Source organism: Eptatretus burgeri, chromosome 2, assembly GCF_056783735.1.
Source record: "Eptatretus burgeri isolate ZD-2024b chromosome 2, Ebu_testis_v1, whole genome shotgun sequence".
Lineage (NCBI taxonomy): Eukaryota > Metazoa > Chordata > Myxini > Myxiniformes > Myxinidae > Eptatretus > Eptatretus burgeri.
In genome coordinates, this window is record NC_140962.1 from 16,097,308 (window position 1) to 16,114,807 (window position 17,500).

The 17,500-nt window shown below is 35.9% G+C and overlaps 1 protein-coding gene and 1 long non-coding RNA gene across 5 annotated transcripts in view; one reads left to right on the top strand and one right to left on the bottom strand.

Moving 5' to 3' along the window:
• Nucleotides 1–17,500, top strand: part of STK16 (serine/threonine kinase 16) — a 66,315-nt gene that overhangs the window by 40,395 nt on the left and 8,420 nt on the right. The gene's annotated exons all lie outside the window — the stretch shown is intronic.
• Nucleotides 16,342–17,500, bottom strand: part of LOC147031481 (uncharacterized) — a 2,136-nt gene continuing 977 nt past the window's right edge. Inside the window, exons 2-3 of one of the 2 annotated variants that reach the window (XR_015053205.1) lie at nucleotides 17,236–17,430; nucleotides 16,342–17,138 (exon numbers count right to left, since the gene is read on the bottom strand). This is a non-coding gene — a long non-coding RNA (uncharacterized LOC147031481). Of the gene's footprint in view, nucleotides 17,139–17,235 lie in introns of both variants that reach the window. The other variant, XR_015053204.1, reaches the window with a different exon arrangement.

Genomic DNA, 17,500 nt, shown 5'->3' on the forward strand with positions numbered 1-17,500 from the left:
TATACAATCCTTTTCTAATCGTTTTACAAACTCTTGTGAAGCATTTTTTCCACGATAATGTTCAAGTTTGTTATACTTTTCTCCAACAGATGATTTGATATAATAACAGAAACCACAAGGAATATGTTTTTGATATTTATTTGTATATGGTTCTTTTGGATTAGGAGAAGCAGTATTTATCTTTTTAAGGATACATTCAAAATCAGCGTATATCACAAATGGGTGCATGATAGATTTATTATAATCTTCAAAAGAAATCTTTTCACCAGGTTTAGGCATTGTAATTACAGCTGATTTATGATTACTACAATATTTTGAATGTTGTTCTAATCGTTCTTTTGTATGAAATGAATTAAGACATCGCTTACAAGGATATATTTTGTTTGCTGTTCTGAATACCTGAGAAGAGATTAATCTTGATAAATTATTGATGTATGTGTAATGTGAATTCTTTCCAACACTAAAATATAAAAGGTCAATGTGTGTTTCTTCATTTTTATAGTTGTTTGAAATTTTTAATATTTGAACTTTGTTTGTATCCGTTAATCCATATACATTAATAGAAAGATTATTCTTTTTCTCAAATTTAGGAATATCTGTTAGTGGCATTGGGAATTTAAAATCTTTAATGTCCAAGGTATTCTCATTTTTCATATATTGTTTTACTCTTTCTGAATTACATTTTGGTGGATGTAAGTGAGCAAGAACAGACCAGAGAAAACATTTATTATCATTGTTCTTAATATTAACAACTGCCTTCTTTAGTTTTATTTCTTTTGGTAATTCAATATAAGAAGAAGCTTTAAGAGGGTTTGATTTTAGAATGTGTATATCTAAAAAGATGATTATTTTAATATTGAATCCACTTCCTACCACTGTATTATCAACATCCTCCTCTTGTCTTGATAGTTCTTCATAAACCCCACTATTCAAAAAATCTTGAAATGATGTTATAAAATGAAGATCTGTTCTCATATAAGGAGTTTGTTCTTCATCTTGTCTTTTCATATTCATTTTCACTCCCATATAAAACTTTAAAGTTTTCATTTCTTTTAATGTCTTTTTAATAAATTTTTCAACATCGGGTTTCACTATTTCAATTGATTCAGCTATTGATGATGGACCGGGTTCTCCAAATTGAAAAATCCTTATTTTTATATGCCCTTTAAATGCCCCATCAGTGTTTTCAATATAATAGTCTCCCTTTACTTTAAACTCATTTTTCTTGTGTTTTTGTGATTGAAGATGTTTATTATAACTACTCTTCAAAACATCCTTTGAACAGATATCACAATGTTTTCTTTCCAACTCAAGAGGAGATATTTTATGAAACAGATTAAATGTGTGTTTGTTGGTTCGAAGGTGTTTTCTATAATGTTTATATTCGTGATTACAAACATCGCAGTACGTTGTATTCACCATATTTATAGAATAAAACTTTGCTTAAACTAAAATTTTCTTGATGAAAATTTCGTTTAATTTATAGGTGAATCTGTGCTTAAAAACATTTTATCCTCCAACTTTTTCACTTAATAAATACAATGTTTCAAGACACAAAAGACAAGTTTCAATCAATCTCTTCATCTGTTAAAGATACTGAGAAATATGTCAAGGATGTAAAATTGAACAAAGATAAATATAACAACTATTGGATAAAAACTATTATGGTAAATAATATGAGTTCTTCAATTTCCTTCAGTGGAAGGGCTTTTAGTATACCTGGTAGAACATCAATTAAAGTATCTCTAACAAAAGTTTCTCCTCTCCTTCTAGTAATATATTCAAAACTAGAAAAAGCAATGAAACAAGAAAAAGTATCAAAGAACAAAAACCTTATGGATGAAGCTTTAGAAAGAAAAGATAAGACCATCTGTAATATGCAAGGAGAAATTTGTATTTTTTTCAACAACCCTAAAGATGTAAATCCTGATGAAATAAAGGATGTTAATATATCAGGTGAAATGACATTTCGTTCAATAGTAGTTAACGATAATTTTAAAATTACCTTTAATTTAAAAAATGTTGTCGTTGAATCTGATAATGAAAAAAAGTATATTGATATCGATGGTAATATACAACTGAAAGTATAGATGAATTTCAGTTTAAGTAAAGTTTTACTTTATAAATATGCTAGACTTTCCTGATTCTCCATATGACAAATTTGAGAATTGTCCTGCGTGTGAAAGACGGGGATTAAACACAGAGTCAAAAGCCTATAAACAATGTATATTCTGTGATTATCTTCTAATTAATGATAATAAAAAATATAAAAAGGAAAATAATTCTTTTAGATTTACACCAAAAATGAATTACTTTACAAGATTGATTAGAGAAATGAATGTAAAGTATGAGGATGATAACACACCTTTCCTTACAAGGGAAGAAACTGAACGTATAAGAGAAATGTTCAAAGGATTGTTGTTGTATATTATTCATGGATGTAATTTTCAGGGAAATATCAACACAAGATATTGTATAAATAAAATAATGGATTATCTTGAAATTAAACCTGAACTTTGGATAAAATATAGAGTTTCTAAAAAAGCTAATAATAAATTAAATAACCTGTTTTTCAAATATATAAATGAATGATTTTTTACCTATTTGGGAAAATAAGATAAAATTTAACAACCATAAAAATCTCCCAAATTCATTAAGATGTCTCATAGTTGGTTCAAGTGGATGTGGAAAAACCTGCTTACTTTTAAAAATGCTCCTCACTCCCAACTTTTTAGATTATGACAATTTAATAATTTTCACAAAGTCGAGTTTTCAACCAGAGTATCAACTACTCTCACAAGGTTTTAATGCTGGTCTTCAAAAGAAGATATAATCGGTTTATTTAAACGTCAAAAAAACCTAAATGATTATAACATTGAAGATATAATTCAACTATTTTGTGATACACAGAGATGTAAAAAGAAATCAAATCTTATAACTTGTATTCTTAGTGATAATACGGATGATATACCGTCTCCCCAAGATTTGGATAAATCAAAAAAGAACCTCGTTATCTTTGATGATTGTGTTAATGAGAGAAACCAAACGGTAATGGACAGCTACTACACAAGAGGGAGACATTCTTCTTGTAATTGTATTTATCTTAGTCAATCGTACTTTCAACTTCCTCGTCGTTCCATCAGAAACAATGCTAATACTTTTATTTTATTCAAGTTAAATTCAATAGATATCAATAATTTTTGGAGAGATAATTGTTCTACATTATGTAGTAAAAAGAAATTTGAGGATTATATGAAGCACACGACTGAAAAATATAAATATATTGTTGTGAAACAAGATGAGATATTAAGGGATATATTTTTTGTTTTATAAACAATTACATATATAAATGACAACTATTATTATAAATCTTGTGGGTAAATCTGCTTCTGGAAAAAACTTTCATAAATCAAGGTTCTTGTGTAGTACAAATGAGAATATTGTAAATTTACTTAAAAAACACCCCGTGATACGCATTGTATCAACAACAACTAGAGCAATAAGACCTGGAGAAGTAAAAGGTGAAGATTATCACTATATTTCAGTGGAGGAGCATATGCGATTGAGGAATGAAGGACAAATATTTGAGGAGGTTTCTCTTGGTACAACAAAATATTCACATTGTAAGAGTGAGTTAAAGAAACTAAAATCTGGTGGTGTTGGGATATTAGAAACTAATCCAGAAGGAACGAGACAAATTATTAAATATCTGAGCGGAGTGAAGATTTTATCATTCGGTTTTGATGTTGATGAAGAAACTCAACACAAACGTATGAAAAGCAGAGATGCAAGGATTAGTGAAGAAGAAATTACAACTCGCATTAATGTTAATAACGAATTTGATGAAATATTTAAAGAAAAGGATTTATTTGAACACATCGACTTGAATGATGAAGAAAAGGAAAATTTCCCTGTTGATCTTTACAATTCATTAAATGATATTTTACAATAAATAAATGGATACAAAAGAAAGAGCAAGAAGATTTAAGGAACATCAAGAGTTGGTTTCAAAAGTTGTAAAACAACAGGAAGACATAAAGAAGAAACGCAGACAAACTAACGGGCGAAGAAGCATTTGAAAAAAAACAAGAGAAATTTTTTAAACCACTTTTAAAAACTTCCCAAGAAAAAATGAAAGATGTTTCCACAGTTCCCACAGTAGAATATACTCCTAGAAAGCTTCAAATGTTAAAAGATTTCAGTCAAATGACGGAGGAAGAATTAGAGCATTTAGGAGAATTAGAATATGATGATGAAGGTTTATTTCAACAACTGGAAGAGATTAATCAACCCCCTGATTATATTGTGAATGCTGTTCAAAACAATGAATATTCAGCGGATTCAAAAACCAAAGCAGGACTCATTCCAACAGAACAACCAGCAATATTTCATCTTGTTCAAGAAAAGGTATTGATATTTAATGATGAATTAAGGTTCTTAAGTTCTGCTCAACCCCCTGTTAAACTAACTCCGAGATTAATGTTTCTTCTCACAAAAGATGGAAGACAAGGTTCAACTGTGAGGGATGAATCAAAGTATATTGATAAACCATTGGATATGGAAAATAATGATGATAGAGTATATATTGATTTGCTGAACACTCTAAATTATAAGGTTATTCTTTCTGGTAAAAGTAGGAAGAATGAGAAGGAGAAACACATTATTCAGGCTTTAAGTATCCTTGGTTCAAGTATTAGTTTTCTTCCAAATGACCCATCGCAATTAGTTAATAGACTGTTATTGTTGTTCGGCAGTAAGAAGGCTGGAAATAACAATTGTTTTAATGAAGCATCAGCCATTTTAGACCAGTTGATGAACATGAAAATAATTAATAAATCTCAATATAAAGACATTTTATCTCATATTAAATAAGATGAGAAGCACAATCCTGAGTTTTAATTTCACAACAAGCGACCACACATCTTCATTCCCATACCCACTACAACTTGACACAACAAAAGAATATGAGGCATCTTTATTGTCCATGGAGACTTATAATACCTTATTTAATATAACCGAGAAAAATGACAAGTTTAGTTATAATCCGGGAAGTGGATACAAAACGATAACAGTCTCACCCGGAGCATACGAGATTTCTCAAATATCTTCCGAAATTGCTCGTCTTATGAAAGAACAGGGTGATGAACCAAAAATATTGTTATAAACATTCAAAAACATACTTCAAAATCAACGATTAAAGTTAAAAATAACTACAAGGTTGATTTCACAATTGATAATTCATTTAGAGAGTTATTAGGTTTCTCCTCAAAAAAGATTGAAACTAATGGGACGTTTTACAGTGATAATGTCATTCAAATATCCTCAGGAATAAATTCGGTGTTAATTCACTGTGATTTGATTGATGGTGCTTATAATGATGGATTAAAAACAAATACAATATTTTCATTCAGCGCATACTCAACCCCAATTGGTTATAAATTCAATATGGAGCCTAAAAATTTGGTTTATCTACCTGTGTCAGGAAAAACCATACACAGAGTAAATTTTAGGATAACCGACCAAGATAATCGTGTGATCTCTTTTAATGGAGAAGTTATATCCTACGTGAAGTTTTTCAATAAATAAATACGATGGTTATTGTGAGGAAGCACGAGTTGGGAAAATATAAAATAATTACAGGGGATGGGATGTTCCTTTCCCCGTACTACAAGGGTGAAGGTATGTATCTTGGTAGAGGATACTATAAACGAGACTTCCGGTTCCGGTTTTGAGCGGCAAGAGGTCTCCTTCGGGGCTCCCTGCTGACATTCTCAAAGTTAAGTTCCGGTTGTTATTTGTCCCGTTTTAACTGTTTAATTTTCTCACCTACATGTTAATGTGTGTTCCTAGTTCGGTTTTGTTTCAAAAATCGTGCTATTTTGTGAGTATTTATGTCGACGTTCTCACCTGGTGCTTGAGGCCTAGTCCTAGGCTTGAGGCCTACCGGTTCCACTTGGTGTTCGATCGTTTTTTTTTTTTGTTTGTTTGTTTTTTCTCCCCATTACCTTCAATTTCTATCCTCCCCATTACCTTCAATTTTCATCCTCCCCACTTTCCAAATATCCCCCATTCTCCCAACTAATCTCTTTCTTATCTCAAAAAAAAAAAAAAAAAATCCAACAACAACAACAACCTTCTCCCGATTCTGCTACTTCTTCTTCCTCTTAACTTCCTCCTCGTCTTCCTCGATTTCTTTTTTTTTTCTACACTTCCATGACCTAATCTGTTGAACTCTCTCATACATTAATATTAACAACAAAAACGATCTTATAATGCTTCATCTTCCTCTCTCACACATGTGGTACTCTTTACTGTTTCACAATGCACTACTCTTCTGCTATTTTAACAGACTGCTCTCATTTCGACCTCTCCTTCATTCCTTGCCTAAAAAATCCAACTATTACAGCGCTTCTTCTCTCCATGCTCTGAATTCGCCTTCATTGCATCCATCAAGAATTGTGTTAAATCGTATCTCTGACCTAAAACTTTTAAAAACCACAGTTTGCCATGGATGCTCGCTTTCCATCAACCATTCTTTTTTTCCAACTTCAGTGCCAACTCACCCCCCTCACCCCTCACTCTCACTCTCAAAGCAACCATCCCACTCTTCTCCCTCCAAGCCTCCCTCTCACCTCTTTCAAAAATTTCCCCCTCACCTTTCTCCCACCTTTCATCCGGCTCACTCCTCCTTCTCTAAGTTGCCCCCGCCTCTCATCCACCAACCTCCCCCCCTCCACTGCCCTCCCACCTCCATCTCTTCACACCACCTTCTCAAATCCTCAACTGCCATCTTCCTTGTCTCTTGTCCCCCCTCTCTCACAGCACCACAGAGCCTTTTCTCCTCCTCATTCGGCCCCCTCCCCTCGCTATTCTGCAATACCCCACACTCCTTCAGCAACCCTCCTTACCTCCCCCCTCGTCCCTCGTCCGACCCTCCCCCGCCCCTCCACCTCCTGCACCAAAAGCCTCCTCCCCTACCTCTTCATTAAAAGTGTGGACCTCAAATATCCGGGGCCTTCGCTCAAACCTTTCAGATCTTTCCATGCAGGTTTCCACTGACAAACCAGACATTATCTGCCTAACAGAAACTTTCCTCTCCCAAGACGTGTCTGACTCCCAAGTATCTCTCCCTGGTTACTCCCTCTTACGGTATGACAGACCTGAGCCTCGTCCTGGTGGAGGTGTTGCTCTCTTCATCAAAGACTCTATTCCTCACTCTCCCTGCACTGCTCTCACTCCCCCACACCCCCAGGAATACCTCTGGCTTCGGCTTCCCCTCCACTCCCACCTCATGTTTATATGTGTACTGTACCGTCCACCGAACAGTGATGACTCCATCTACACCTCACTCTCCGAAAACATGGACCATCTTCTATCTTCTCATCCAAACTCTCTCTTCCTCTTTTGTGGCGACTTCAATTGTCATCACGCCAGTTGGCTAGGTGTGGGTACCTCTCTCACCTGCCATGGGACATCAGCAAAAGCTTTCTGTGACTCATTGGGACTGACTCAATCGGTCAACTTCCCGACCCGGATCTCAACCAATGGTACTCCATCTCTTCTGGATCTGATTTTGACAAATTTCCCTGACAATATCTGCTGCTCTTCCTTCGCTCCAATTGGTTCTTCTGACCACGTCCTTATTAAAGTGGACATCTCTCTGGCTGTTATCAGAGAACCACCTCACCGCCGTCGAGTCTGGCATTTCACTCAAGCCGACTGGCAGGGTCTCCGAGCAGCCATCAAACTTACAGACTGGTCTCCTATCACTACTTTCTCAAACATCAACTCATCCTGGGAATTCTTTCAAAGAAACTTGCTCTCCCTCATGCACAGATTTATCCCCTCTCGTGTTCAGTTGTCTTACCCTTCCTCCCGCCCTTGGTTTACTGAAGCTTGTGGCGAGGCAGTTGTCCTGAAACAACTTGCCTTTGCCTCATGGAAAGCAAACCCAACTGAGGGCAATCTCAGTTCTTTCCACAAAGCTCGGAACAAGTGTGTAGCTACCCTCAGGAGAGCCAGAAAACAACATCTTTCTCATCTCAAGTCTGAACTCTCAAACCTCTCTCCCTCCTCAAAATCCTGGTGGCGTTTAATCAAATCTGTTTCTGGTGTATGTTCCCCCTCCATCCCCTCCCTTACCTCAAATGGCCGCACTGCTGATTCCACACGTGATAAAGCTGAATGTCTAAACTCGGTGTTTGCAGCTAAATCTTGTGTCCCAAACCCATCACTATCTCTACCCACTTTACCCAGTCGCACCCAACTGTCCCTGGACTCTGTATCCTTTTCTCCTGACAAGGTGGAGAGCTTGCTTTCAAACCTCGAGTCAGATTCTGCAACCGGTCCAGACGGCATCAGCCCACGTGTCCTCAAAGCCTGCTCTTCTGCTCTTGCTCACCCTCTCTCTGTTCTATTCACCCTCTCATTTTCCCAAGGTCATCTGCCATCTGCTTGGAAATCTGCTAACATCACTGCCCTGCATAAAAAGGTGCAAAAACAGATCCCTGTAACTACAGACCAATCAGCCTTCTCCCAATCATCAGCAAGGTTATGGAATCCATCATCGCTTCAGACATGAAATCCTTCCTCTTCTCCAATGGCTTGATTTCCAATCATCAATTTGGTTTCAGACCAGGTCACTCTACCCTAGATATGCTGCTACTGCTCTCCCATCAATGGATGGAGGTCCTCAATGCCAGACAGGAAATCCGAGCCGTATCCCTGGACATATCACGTGCTTTTGACACAGTCTGGCACCCTGCCCTACTCGCCAAACTCTCTGCCCATGGTATTCAAGGCCATCTCCACTCATGGCTCGCAGACTTCCTCTCCTGTCGCAGTCAACGTGTGGCCCTAAATGGAGTTCTTTCATCCCCTCTTCCTGTGCAGGCTGGAGTTCCTCAAGGTAGCGTTCTGGGCCCTGTTCTTTTTCTGGTTTTCATCAATGATCTCTCGGACTCTCTGGAAAATCCTCTATTTCTCTTTGCCGATGACTCAACCCTCTGCCGTACCATCTGTCATCCCTCAGACCGGCAAGCAGCAGCTTCTTCGCTCACTGCAGATCTGGATAAAATCACAAACTGGTCCAACACGTGGAACATGTCTTTCAATCCAGACAAATCTCACACTCTCACTATGTCTCTTCGAAAGGACCGTTTACAAAACCCCCATCCACTTTCTCAACAATCCTCTGGAAGAAGTCTTTTCTTTCAAGCTTCTGGGTCTCACTATCTGCCATGACCTTTCCTGGGAAAGTCACATTTCCAACCTTGCCTCAAAGCCAGTCGCCGACTGGGAATCCTCCGTCGTGCAAAGTCCTTCCTCGGCCCTCTTGAGCTCCTGACCACTTACAAAGCTTTTGTCCGTAGCCTGATGGAGTACTGCTCTCCCCTCTGGGCTGGTGCTCCTGCCTCCCACCTTTCTCGACTTCACGCTGTCGAAACCAGGGCTTTTAAGATCATTGGCATCTCCCGCAATGAAGCTGAGTCTTTGGGCCTCTCACTCAATCACCGCAGGTTGGTCGGTGGTCTTTCTGTCTTCTACCGACTCCTCTCCAGCCTTGCCCCCCTGCTCTCTCTGCGATTTGTCCCAACCACATTTCCACAGGGCGCTCAAGGTCCGCCAACAACCCCCTTCTGGTAAAACTACCAAAATCACGAATCACTGCTCATCTTCACTCTTTCATTCCTCTTTTTCCCGCCTTTGGAATAAACTTCCTCACTCTATTCTTTCCCATTCTTCCCTTCAGGCTTTCAAAACAGCTGTTCACCACCACCTCTTATCTTCCCCCATCCAAATCCTCGATCTTTTCTACCCCCGATAATCCACCCAAGCCCACTTCCTTCAATTCTCCTGCTTTCCTTCCTGAAAGTCCCTTTAATGTCCATCTTCCCCTCGCCATGTTCCCCGTCCCATCCCCATCCCTCTCCCTTCCACAGTTCACCTGTGTCTGTTCCCCAATGTTTTGTCCCTTCCACTCCCGCCCCTCTTGTCTCATGCCTCCTTGCTGTGAGTTGTGTGTTAGCTCTCATACGAGCCTCGACCAAGGTATACAAAAAAAAAAAAAAAAAAAAAAAAAAAAAAAAGAGACAAAGGGGTGTTGGACATCAATTTAGAGGAGATGGGATAATTGATACTCTCATGGGTATTGGTTCAACTATTCTTAAACATAAAGACCTAATTGGTTCAACTGCTTCTGCTGTGGGAAATGTAGCAGGTGCTGTAAAGAGTATAAAAGATGCTCAGAAAGAATCTCATAAATTACAAGCAATAAAAGAAATTAAGAAAGGTAAAACTCAGTTGTCCCCCAAGAACGACAGAAAATAATTCAAATACTTGGATCAGGGTTTCAAAAGTTTTAACATCTTTTTTCCTAAATAAATACAAGTATGGAAGCAATTGATAGTATCTATGATTTGGATGATACTATTATTATCTCAAACTCCACTAAAAAAGAAGATTACTTCAAGGTAAATGCAATAACTGGAACAGACTGGAATACAAATGGTACAAAAAGTTTTGAAATAAATAATCAACAAACCTATTTGAATCTCTCCGAAAGTTTCTTGTTGTGTAAATTTAAATTCACTAAGGCTGGGAATAACACAAACGCTACACTTGTAAATGATTTCTTCTGGAAAATGTTTGATAGTGTGCGATTGTATATTGGAACACAAGAAGTTGAAGCGGTTGATTATGTCTCTGCTGTATCTGAAATGATGAAATTTACACTCTATACATTCAGTGATAGAATGGGAAAGGGGTCTGTCGAAGGTTTTATTCCTGATATGTCAACGGGAACAAACACAGACCCTGGATATATTCAAAGGAAAGGAATGTATAATGATGATACAAAAGCAGAAAATAGTTTTACTGTGGCAGTTCCTCTTAAAGGTATATTTGGATTTTGTGATTATGATAAAGTTCTGTATGGTCTTAAAATTAGATTTCAACTACAAAGGAATGATAATGAAAATAGATTGCTTTTTGGTGTTGGTAATGCTTTTGGTGATCAGAATAAATTTGTAATTGAGGAGATGAGTTGGTATATCAGTGAATATACTCCTAATCTTAAAACAGAAGAGATGTTGAATCGAAGACTTAACTCAAAGAAACCACTCAGTGTATCATACCTCAAAAGAAGATGTCAACACGTTAAACTCAATCAAACTACTTACACGTGGAATTTGGGTGTTCTGGAAGGAAAGCCACGATATCTGTGGATGATTTTTAAAAAGCCAGATGGTGATACTGCGACTGATAAGAATAATGCATTGAGTGATAATGCTAAGGTGAAACAACTTCGCGTTTCTCTAGATGGAACATTTTATCCACGAGATAGATTGGAAATTAATTGGGAAAAAATGATTTTGCTGAAGCATACAAGTCTTACCAAAAGGTGTGTGAAAGTAATGGAAATAAAGAACCTATTTTGGATATGACAGCATTTAAAAGTTTGTATACAATCTATACGTTTGACCTGAGCGCTCAAAAAGAAACTATAAAGTCTAATCGAGTGGATACTTCCCTATACATTGAAAGAGGAGAGAGTGAAGAAGTTGATACATATTGTTTGCTTTTGGAAGAAACAGAATTGCAGATTAATACAGATAATGGTGTGATGATTAGTCTCACATAATTTTTTGTTAAATAAATGAGTGGCAAAGTACCAACTGGGGTATATGTTAATCAAATCAATCTTCATAAACTATCATCTTGTGTTCAAAATCAAAAGCCTTGTACGATTAACGTTAATACAATTCAGAGAAAAGGAGCAGTAAGAATTGATGTTTTGCTCACAAGAGAACAGGTTAAAATCTTGAATGACACTGGCTCACTTAAAATTAAAATGACAAAACCAATGTTGAAAAAATATTCAATAAGAGAGACGAGTGGAGGATTTCTCCCATTTCTAATTCCTTTATTTGCTGGTTTAAGTGCGGTTGGAGCATTGACGGGTGGTATTTCAACAGCGGTCAAAACTGCCAACGAAAGGAAGGCTCAACTCCAGGCTCAAAAAGAATTGGAAAGACATAACAAAGAGTTGGAGAAACAAATTAGTGGAAGTGGTGTAATTGTAGATTTTGCTGAAAAACTTGAAGGTCTGCCTGATAAAGCGAGATTGTTAGTTGGAGATATGCTTTCTTCTATAGCACAAGCAGGTGTAAAATTAACGAAAAGAGGTAATGGATTATATCTTTCTAATAAATAAATGAGCATTGATGAGTGGTTGAAAGAATTTGGAAAGAATACAACATCAAATTTACAACTTGCCAAATATTGTAAGAAATTAAAAATTCATAATGTGGTTATTTGTATGAGAGATGAATTAACAAATGTGTCGAAACATACAAAGAATATTATTATGAACTTAGAAGATAATGATGGGAACGGTTCTCATTGGGTTTGTATTTTTAATAGTCAAGACAAATATTATTTTGATAGTTTTGGTCTTCCACCACCTGTTGAAGTCATAAAATTCTTACAGAATGGTGTTTATCAAACATTTCAAGTCCAAGAATTAAATTCCAAGTGTTGTGGTCAATTATGTCTATATGTGTTATTTCAACTCAACAAAAATAAAAAATTTTATGATATTATTTTTAATCTAATATAAATGACTTATGTTGGTAAAGATGGTTCTATCTTTGGTGTATCTCGAGAACTGGATATTGATTTATCAAATTATTACACAAAGGCACAGGCTGAACGACATAAATATAATATAAACAAAAATATTAACATGAAAAATGCTTATAAATTAAAAAATTATCCAAGCCCGACTGACGCGAATGACTTGGTGAGATTAAGCGATTTATCACAATATATATATACTTAAATAAAACGGCTGTGTATTCTAAAGATACAGAAGTGTTGATATTATCTCCAGGTCATACAGAATTCACAGTTCGAATTAAAATAAATTTTTATAAAGAAGGGCGTATCGTTTGTATGAGAATAGAACAATGGGGGTATGATATGAATGATTTAGGGTATAATTGGTCATTTAAAATTAACCTCGAAGACCTGGAACAATTAAATCAGTCTCGTAAGGAAGAATATTATCCACTTGGTATCGAGAATGAGTTTTGTGGAGCCACGATTAGTAAACAACAAATAAAAGAATTTAATAAGGGTAAATATAATAATGGTTTTGCCCTTGTTTATCTCATGAAAACAGAAAAAACAGGATTATATATAATAAGTAAGGAAATACAAAATGATTTAACTATGGGAAGATGGGGAGGTGTTTCGTGCCATAATATTATTCTAACATATATTTCTAATACATAAATGACAGCAAGAAGGCTTCAAGAAAATTATCATTTCTGTGTTCAAGCATACCTTCAAGAAAAGGGTATTCGGTATTTTAATAAATATGTTCTACAACATAAGAATGAGGTATTTTCAATAAAAGATTGGCATTATGCTGATGTTGATAAACCGACAACTTTAGATTTAATTAGAATGTTAAATAATGAAAAAATTATAAGGTTAAGAAAAGGTAAGGCTCTTTTAGAAATTCAAAAGAAATTTTATTGGTTTCCTGTTGTAAAAAATTATTTTGGATACAGGAATAACAAGAAATCCTGATGAATATATGTATAATATTCTATGGGGTGTAAACGATTCAAGTATAGTAAGGGATGAGGAAGGAGTTGAAGAAGAGAGGGAAGAGGAGGAAAAGGAGAAGGAGGAGAGAGAGAAGGAGGAAAGAGAGAATAGAGAGAGGGAGAATAGAGAGAGGGAGGAAAGAGAGAAGAGAGAGAAGGAGGAAAAGGAGAAGAGAGAGAAGGAGGAAAGAGAGAATAGAGAGAGGGAGGAAAGAGAGAAGAGAGAGAGGGAGGAAAGAGAGAGAATGAATAAATATCAAAATATGGAAACCAGTGAGATTCAAAAAGAATAGAGGTATTAAAGAAAATAACTCAACCCACCAGGAAGGAATACAAAGAATTAACAAGTCTATTTGCAATACTTTCAACAAAACTATTAGCATCGTCAAGCTATTCATTTTAATTCAAGTTTTTTCTTAAATAAATGGAGGAGAGAGTGAAGGCATTTCTAAGGATTCTTTATGTTTTAAAAATTAAGATTCAAATGTGCATGTTGGAAACTAAAAAGGTTTTTGCACTCTGCAGGAATTTTTCTCATAAATAAATGAGTTATTGTCTCAAATGTAAAAAGAAAACTAATACTAAAAATATTTCATATATTAAAAGTAAAAATAACAGGGTTATACAAAAAGGTATATGTTCGGTGTGTGGTTCAAAAAAATCAATTTATCTCCAAACACAAACTCGGAGGAGATATACAAAAGTTTTTATCAGGAAGTAAATTTACAACTACTGGAATACCAGGGGAATTACATCTTCCAGGGTATTCTTTCTGTGGTCCAGGCACAAACTTAGATAAAAGATTAGATGAGGCAGACAATCCTAAATCCTGGAGTAAACCAATCAATAGAGTTGATGAAGTGTGCATGAGACACGATATTGATTATGGGAATACCACAACGTTGGAAGAAAAGCATGAAGCCGATAGAGAAATGTTGTATAATTTGTCTCTGATACAAAATCCAACCTTGAGAGAAAAAGTTGATAGGTTCATCGTGAAGAAGATGATTAGTGCTAAATTGAAACTTGGACTTGGAAATTCAAAAAACTTATAGGCTCTAATGATGCCATTAAGACTGAAGAGCAATTAGCTGATGAATTACATAAACCAATATTCACAAAGTTTCAGAGAAGGAAAGTTTATTCCAAGGAAGTTGATTATATCTGGTCTGCTGATTTGATTGAACTCAATAATGATAAGGGGTACAAGTATGCTTTAACCGTTATTGATTTGAGGAGTAGATATGCGTGGGTTGTCCCTTTAAAAAACAAAACAGGGAATACTCTTATGTTAGCCTTTCAACAGATATTTAATAAAAGTAAGAGAAAACCTAAGAAATTGTGGACTGATGAGGGTAGAGAGTTTTATAACAAGACATTTATGAATTTTCTAAAAAATAACAGTATTACATTATACAGTACCTTTAATGAAGGGAAGGCAGTTGTTGTTGAACGTTTTAATCGTACCTTAAAAGATAGACTATATAAAAAATTCACACAACTCGGTTCACAACAATGGTTATCTTTTATTCAGGATATTGTGGATAAGTATAATGACACGACTCACACGTCAACGAATATGAAGCCATCAGAAACATTTACAAAATTAAAATATGAAAAAGAGATTAATGTCAGAAAACCTAAGTTCAAAGTTGGTGATATCGTAAGAATATATAGGTGGAAATCTCATTTTGAAAAGGGTTTTACTGAACGATGGACGAAAGAACTTTTTAAAATTGTTGATGTAATAGATACAGTTCCTTGGACTTATAAAATATATGATTTGGAAGGGGAAGAGATTTTAGGTTCATTTTATTCACAGGAATTACAAAAGACAAAACTAAGCAGATAATACACCTTTGTGGACACTAGAGGGACAAGTCCGAGGTGTATTACAGTATATAATGTGTGTCAAGGGGGACGTTCTTAGATCTGTGAACCCCAAACACAGAATCCTCAACTGAATAGTCAAGGTTTAACTTTTGTTTGTGTGTGTGTGTGTGTGTGTAATGGGAGCAATAGGTTGGCGCTTCACTCCCTCCTACTATACACCGTTGTGGACACTCGAGGGCCAAGTCCGAGGTGTATAACAGTATATAATGTGTGTCAAGGGGGACGTTCTTAGATCTGTGAACCCCAAACACAGAATCCTCAACTGAATAGTCAAGGCTTAACTTTTGTTTGTTGATGTGTATGTGTGTGTGTGTCCCAACCCTCGCATTCAAAATCTCAACCCCAACCCTCACATTCAAAATCTCAACCCCAACTCAATCCTCGCCCAACACAATGTCTTTTTCAAAATGAGATTTCCACCTATATATATATTTTTTTACGTTTTTTTTTCTTCTTCCAATTCTGTCTTTTAAGGCTTTCAGGTTTGATGACGTAAAAAGGGGGAGTAAGCCTGCACTTTCTTCCCAGAACTTTCTTGATCTTGCTCCCATCAAGCACCATCCGACAAAGAACTACATCGATAGGTTTAGATCCCAAAGAGTGATAGCAACTCCAAAAGTCTCCAAAATATAAATAAATAAAATAATAATAATAATAAATAAATAAATAAATAAATAAAAGCCCCCAAAAAAGTTTCAAGTGTCCAACATAAACCCAACTTTCCAAGTCTTCAAGGTATAACCACATTCCCGTTGAGTTTCCAAGATATGTATCACATTGTGAGTTATCAATCCAGAACCCACATTTCAAGTATTCAAAGTAAAACCAACTTACAAAGTCTCTTAAGGATAACTCATTTACTGATTTTTTCAAAATTTGTGAGTCTCCAAGGTAGGACCCATATTTAGAACCATCTTGGCAGAACCCTTTTCCTGAGTCTCCAAGGTAGTTATTTAAACCATCAAGGCAGAACTCATTTACTGATTTTTTCAAAATTTGTGAGTCTCCAAGGTAGACCCCATATTTAGAACCATCTTGGCAGAACCCTTTTCCTGAGTCTCCAAGGTAGTTATTTAAACCATCAAGGCAGAACTCATTTACTGATTTTTTCAAAATTTGTGAGTCTCCAAGGTCGGCCCCATATTTAGAACCATCTTGGCAGAACCCTTTTCCTGAGTCTCCAAGGTAGTTATTTAAACCATCAAGGCAGAACTCATTTACTGATTTTTTCAAAATTTGTGAGTCTCCAAGGTAGGCCCCATATTTAGAACCATCTTGGCAGAACCCTTTTCCTGAGTCTCCAAGGTAGTTATTTAAACCATCAAGGCAGAACTCATTTCTTGATTTTTTCAAAATTTGTGAGTCTCCAAGGTAAAACTTGTATTCTGGCTCATCAAGGTATAACTTGTTCAGTGGGTATTGTCTTGATAACTCACAATGAGTACTATTGCTGTAAAACTCTTTTTCAGGATTTTGCTGGTCTCCAAGGTATAACTCTTTGGTTGGGTCATCAAGGACGAACTCGTTCTGTGGGTCTTGGTCGCTCATAAGGTCTTCAACCAAGCCAACAATTTCGCCCCAAGTTGTAGCAAAAGCAGTATTTTCATTTCGTATTTCAGACACAATTTCCTGTGAGAGAAAATAATAATGTATTAATTAAGTTATTTAATTATTAAATGAGTATGCTTCAATCAAAGTTTGAAAATAGGAAAATAAAAAATCTTACCTCAATAGATAAGAGGTTTGAATCCAGTTCATCAACTTGAAGGTTTAGTTCCATGCAAGACAGAGAGTTCCAAGGAACACCAAAGTCATCCCACTCAAGGTCTTGGTCGCTCATAAGGTCTTCAACCAAGCCAACAATTTCCCCCCAAGTTGTAGCAAAAGCAGTATTTTCATTTTGTATTTCAGATACAATTTCCTGTGAGAGAAAATAATAATGTATTAATTAAGTTATTTAATTATTAAATGAGTATGCTTCAATCAAAGTT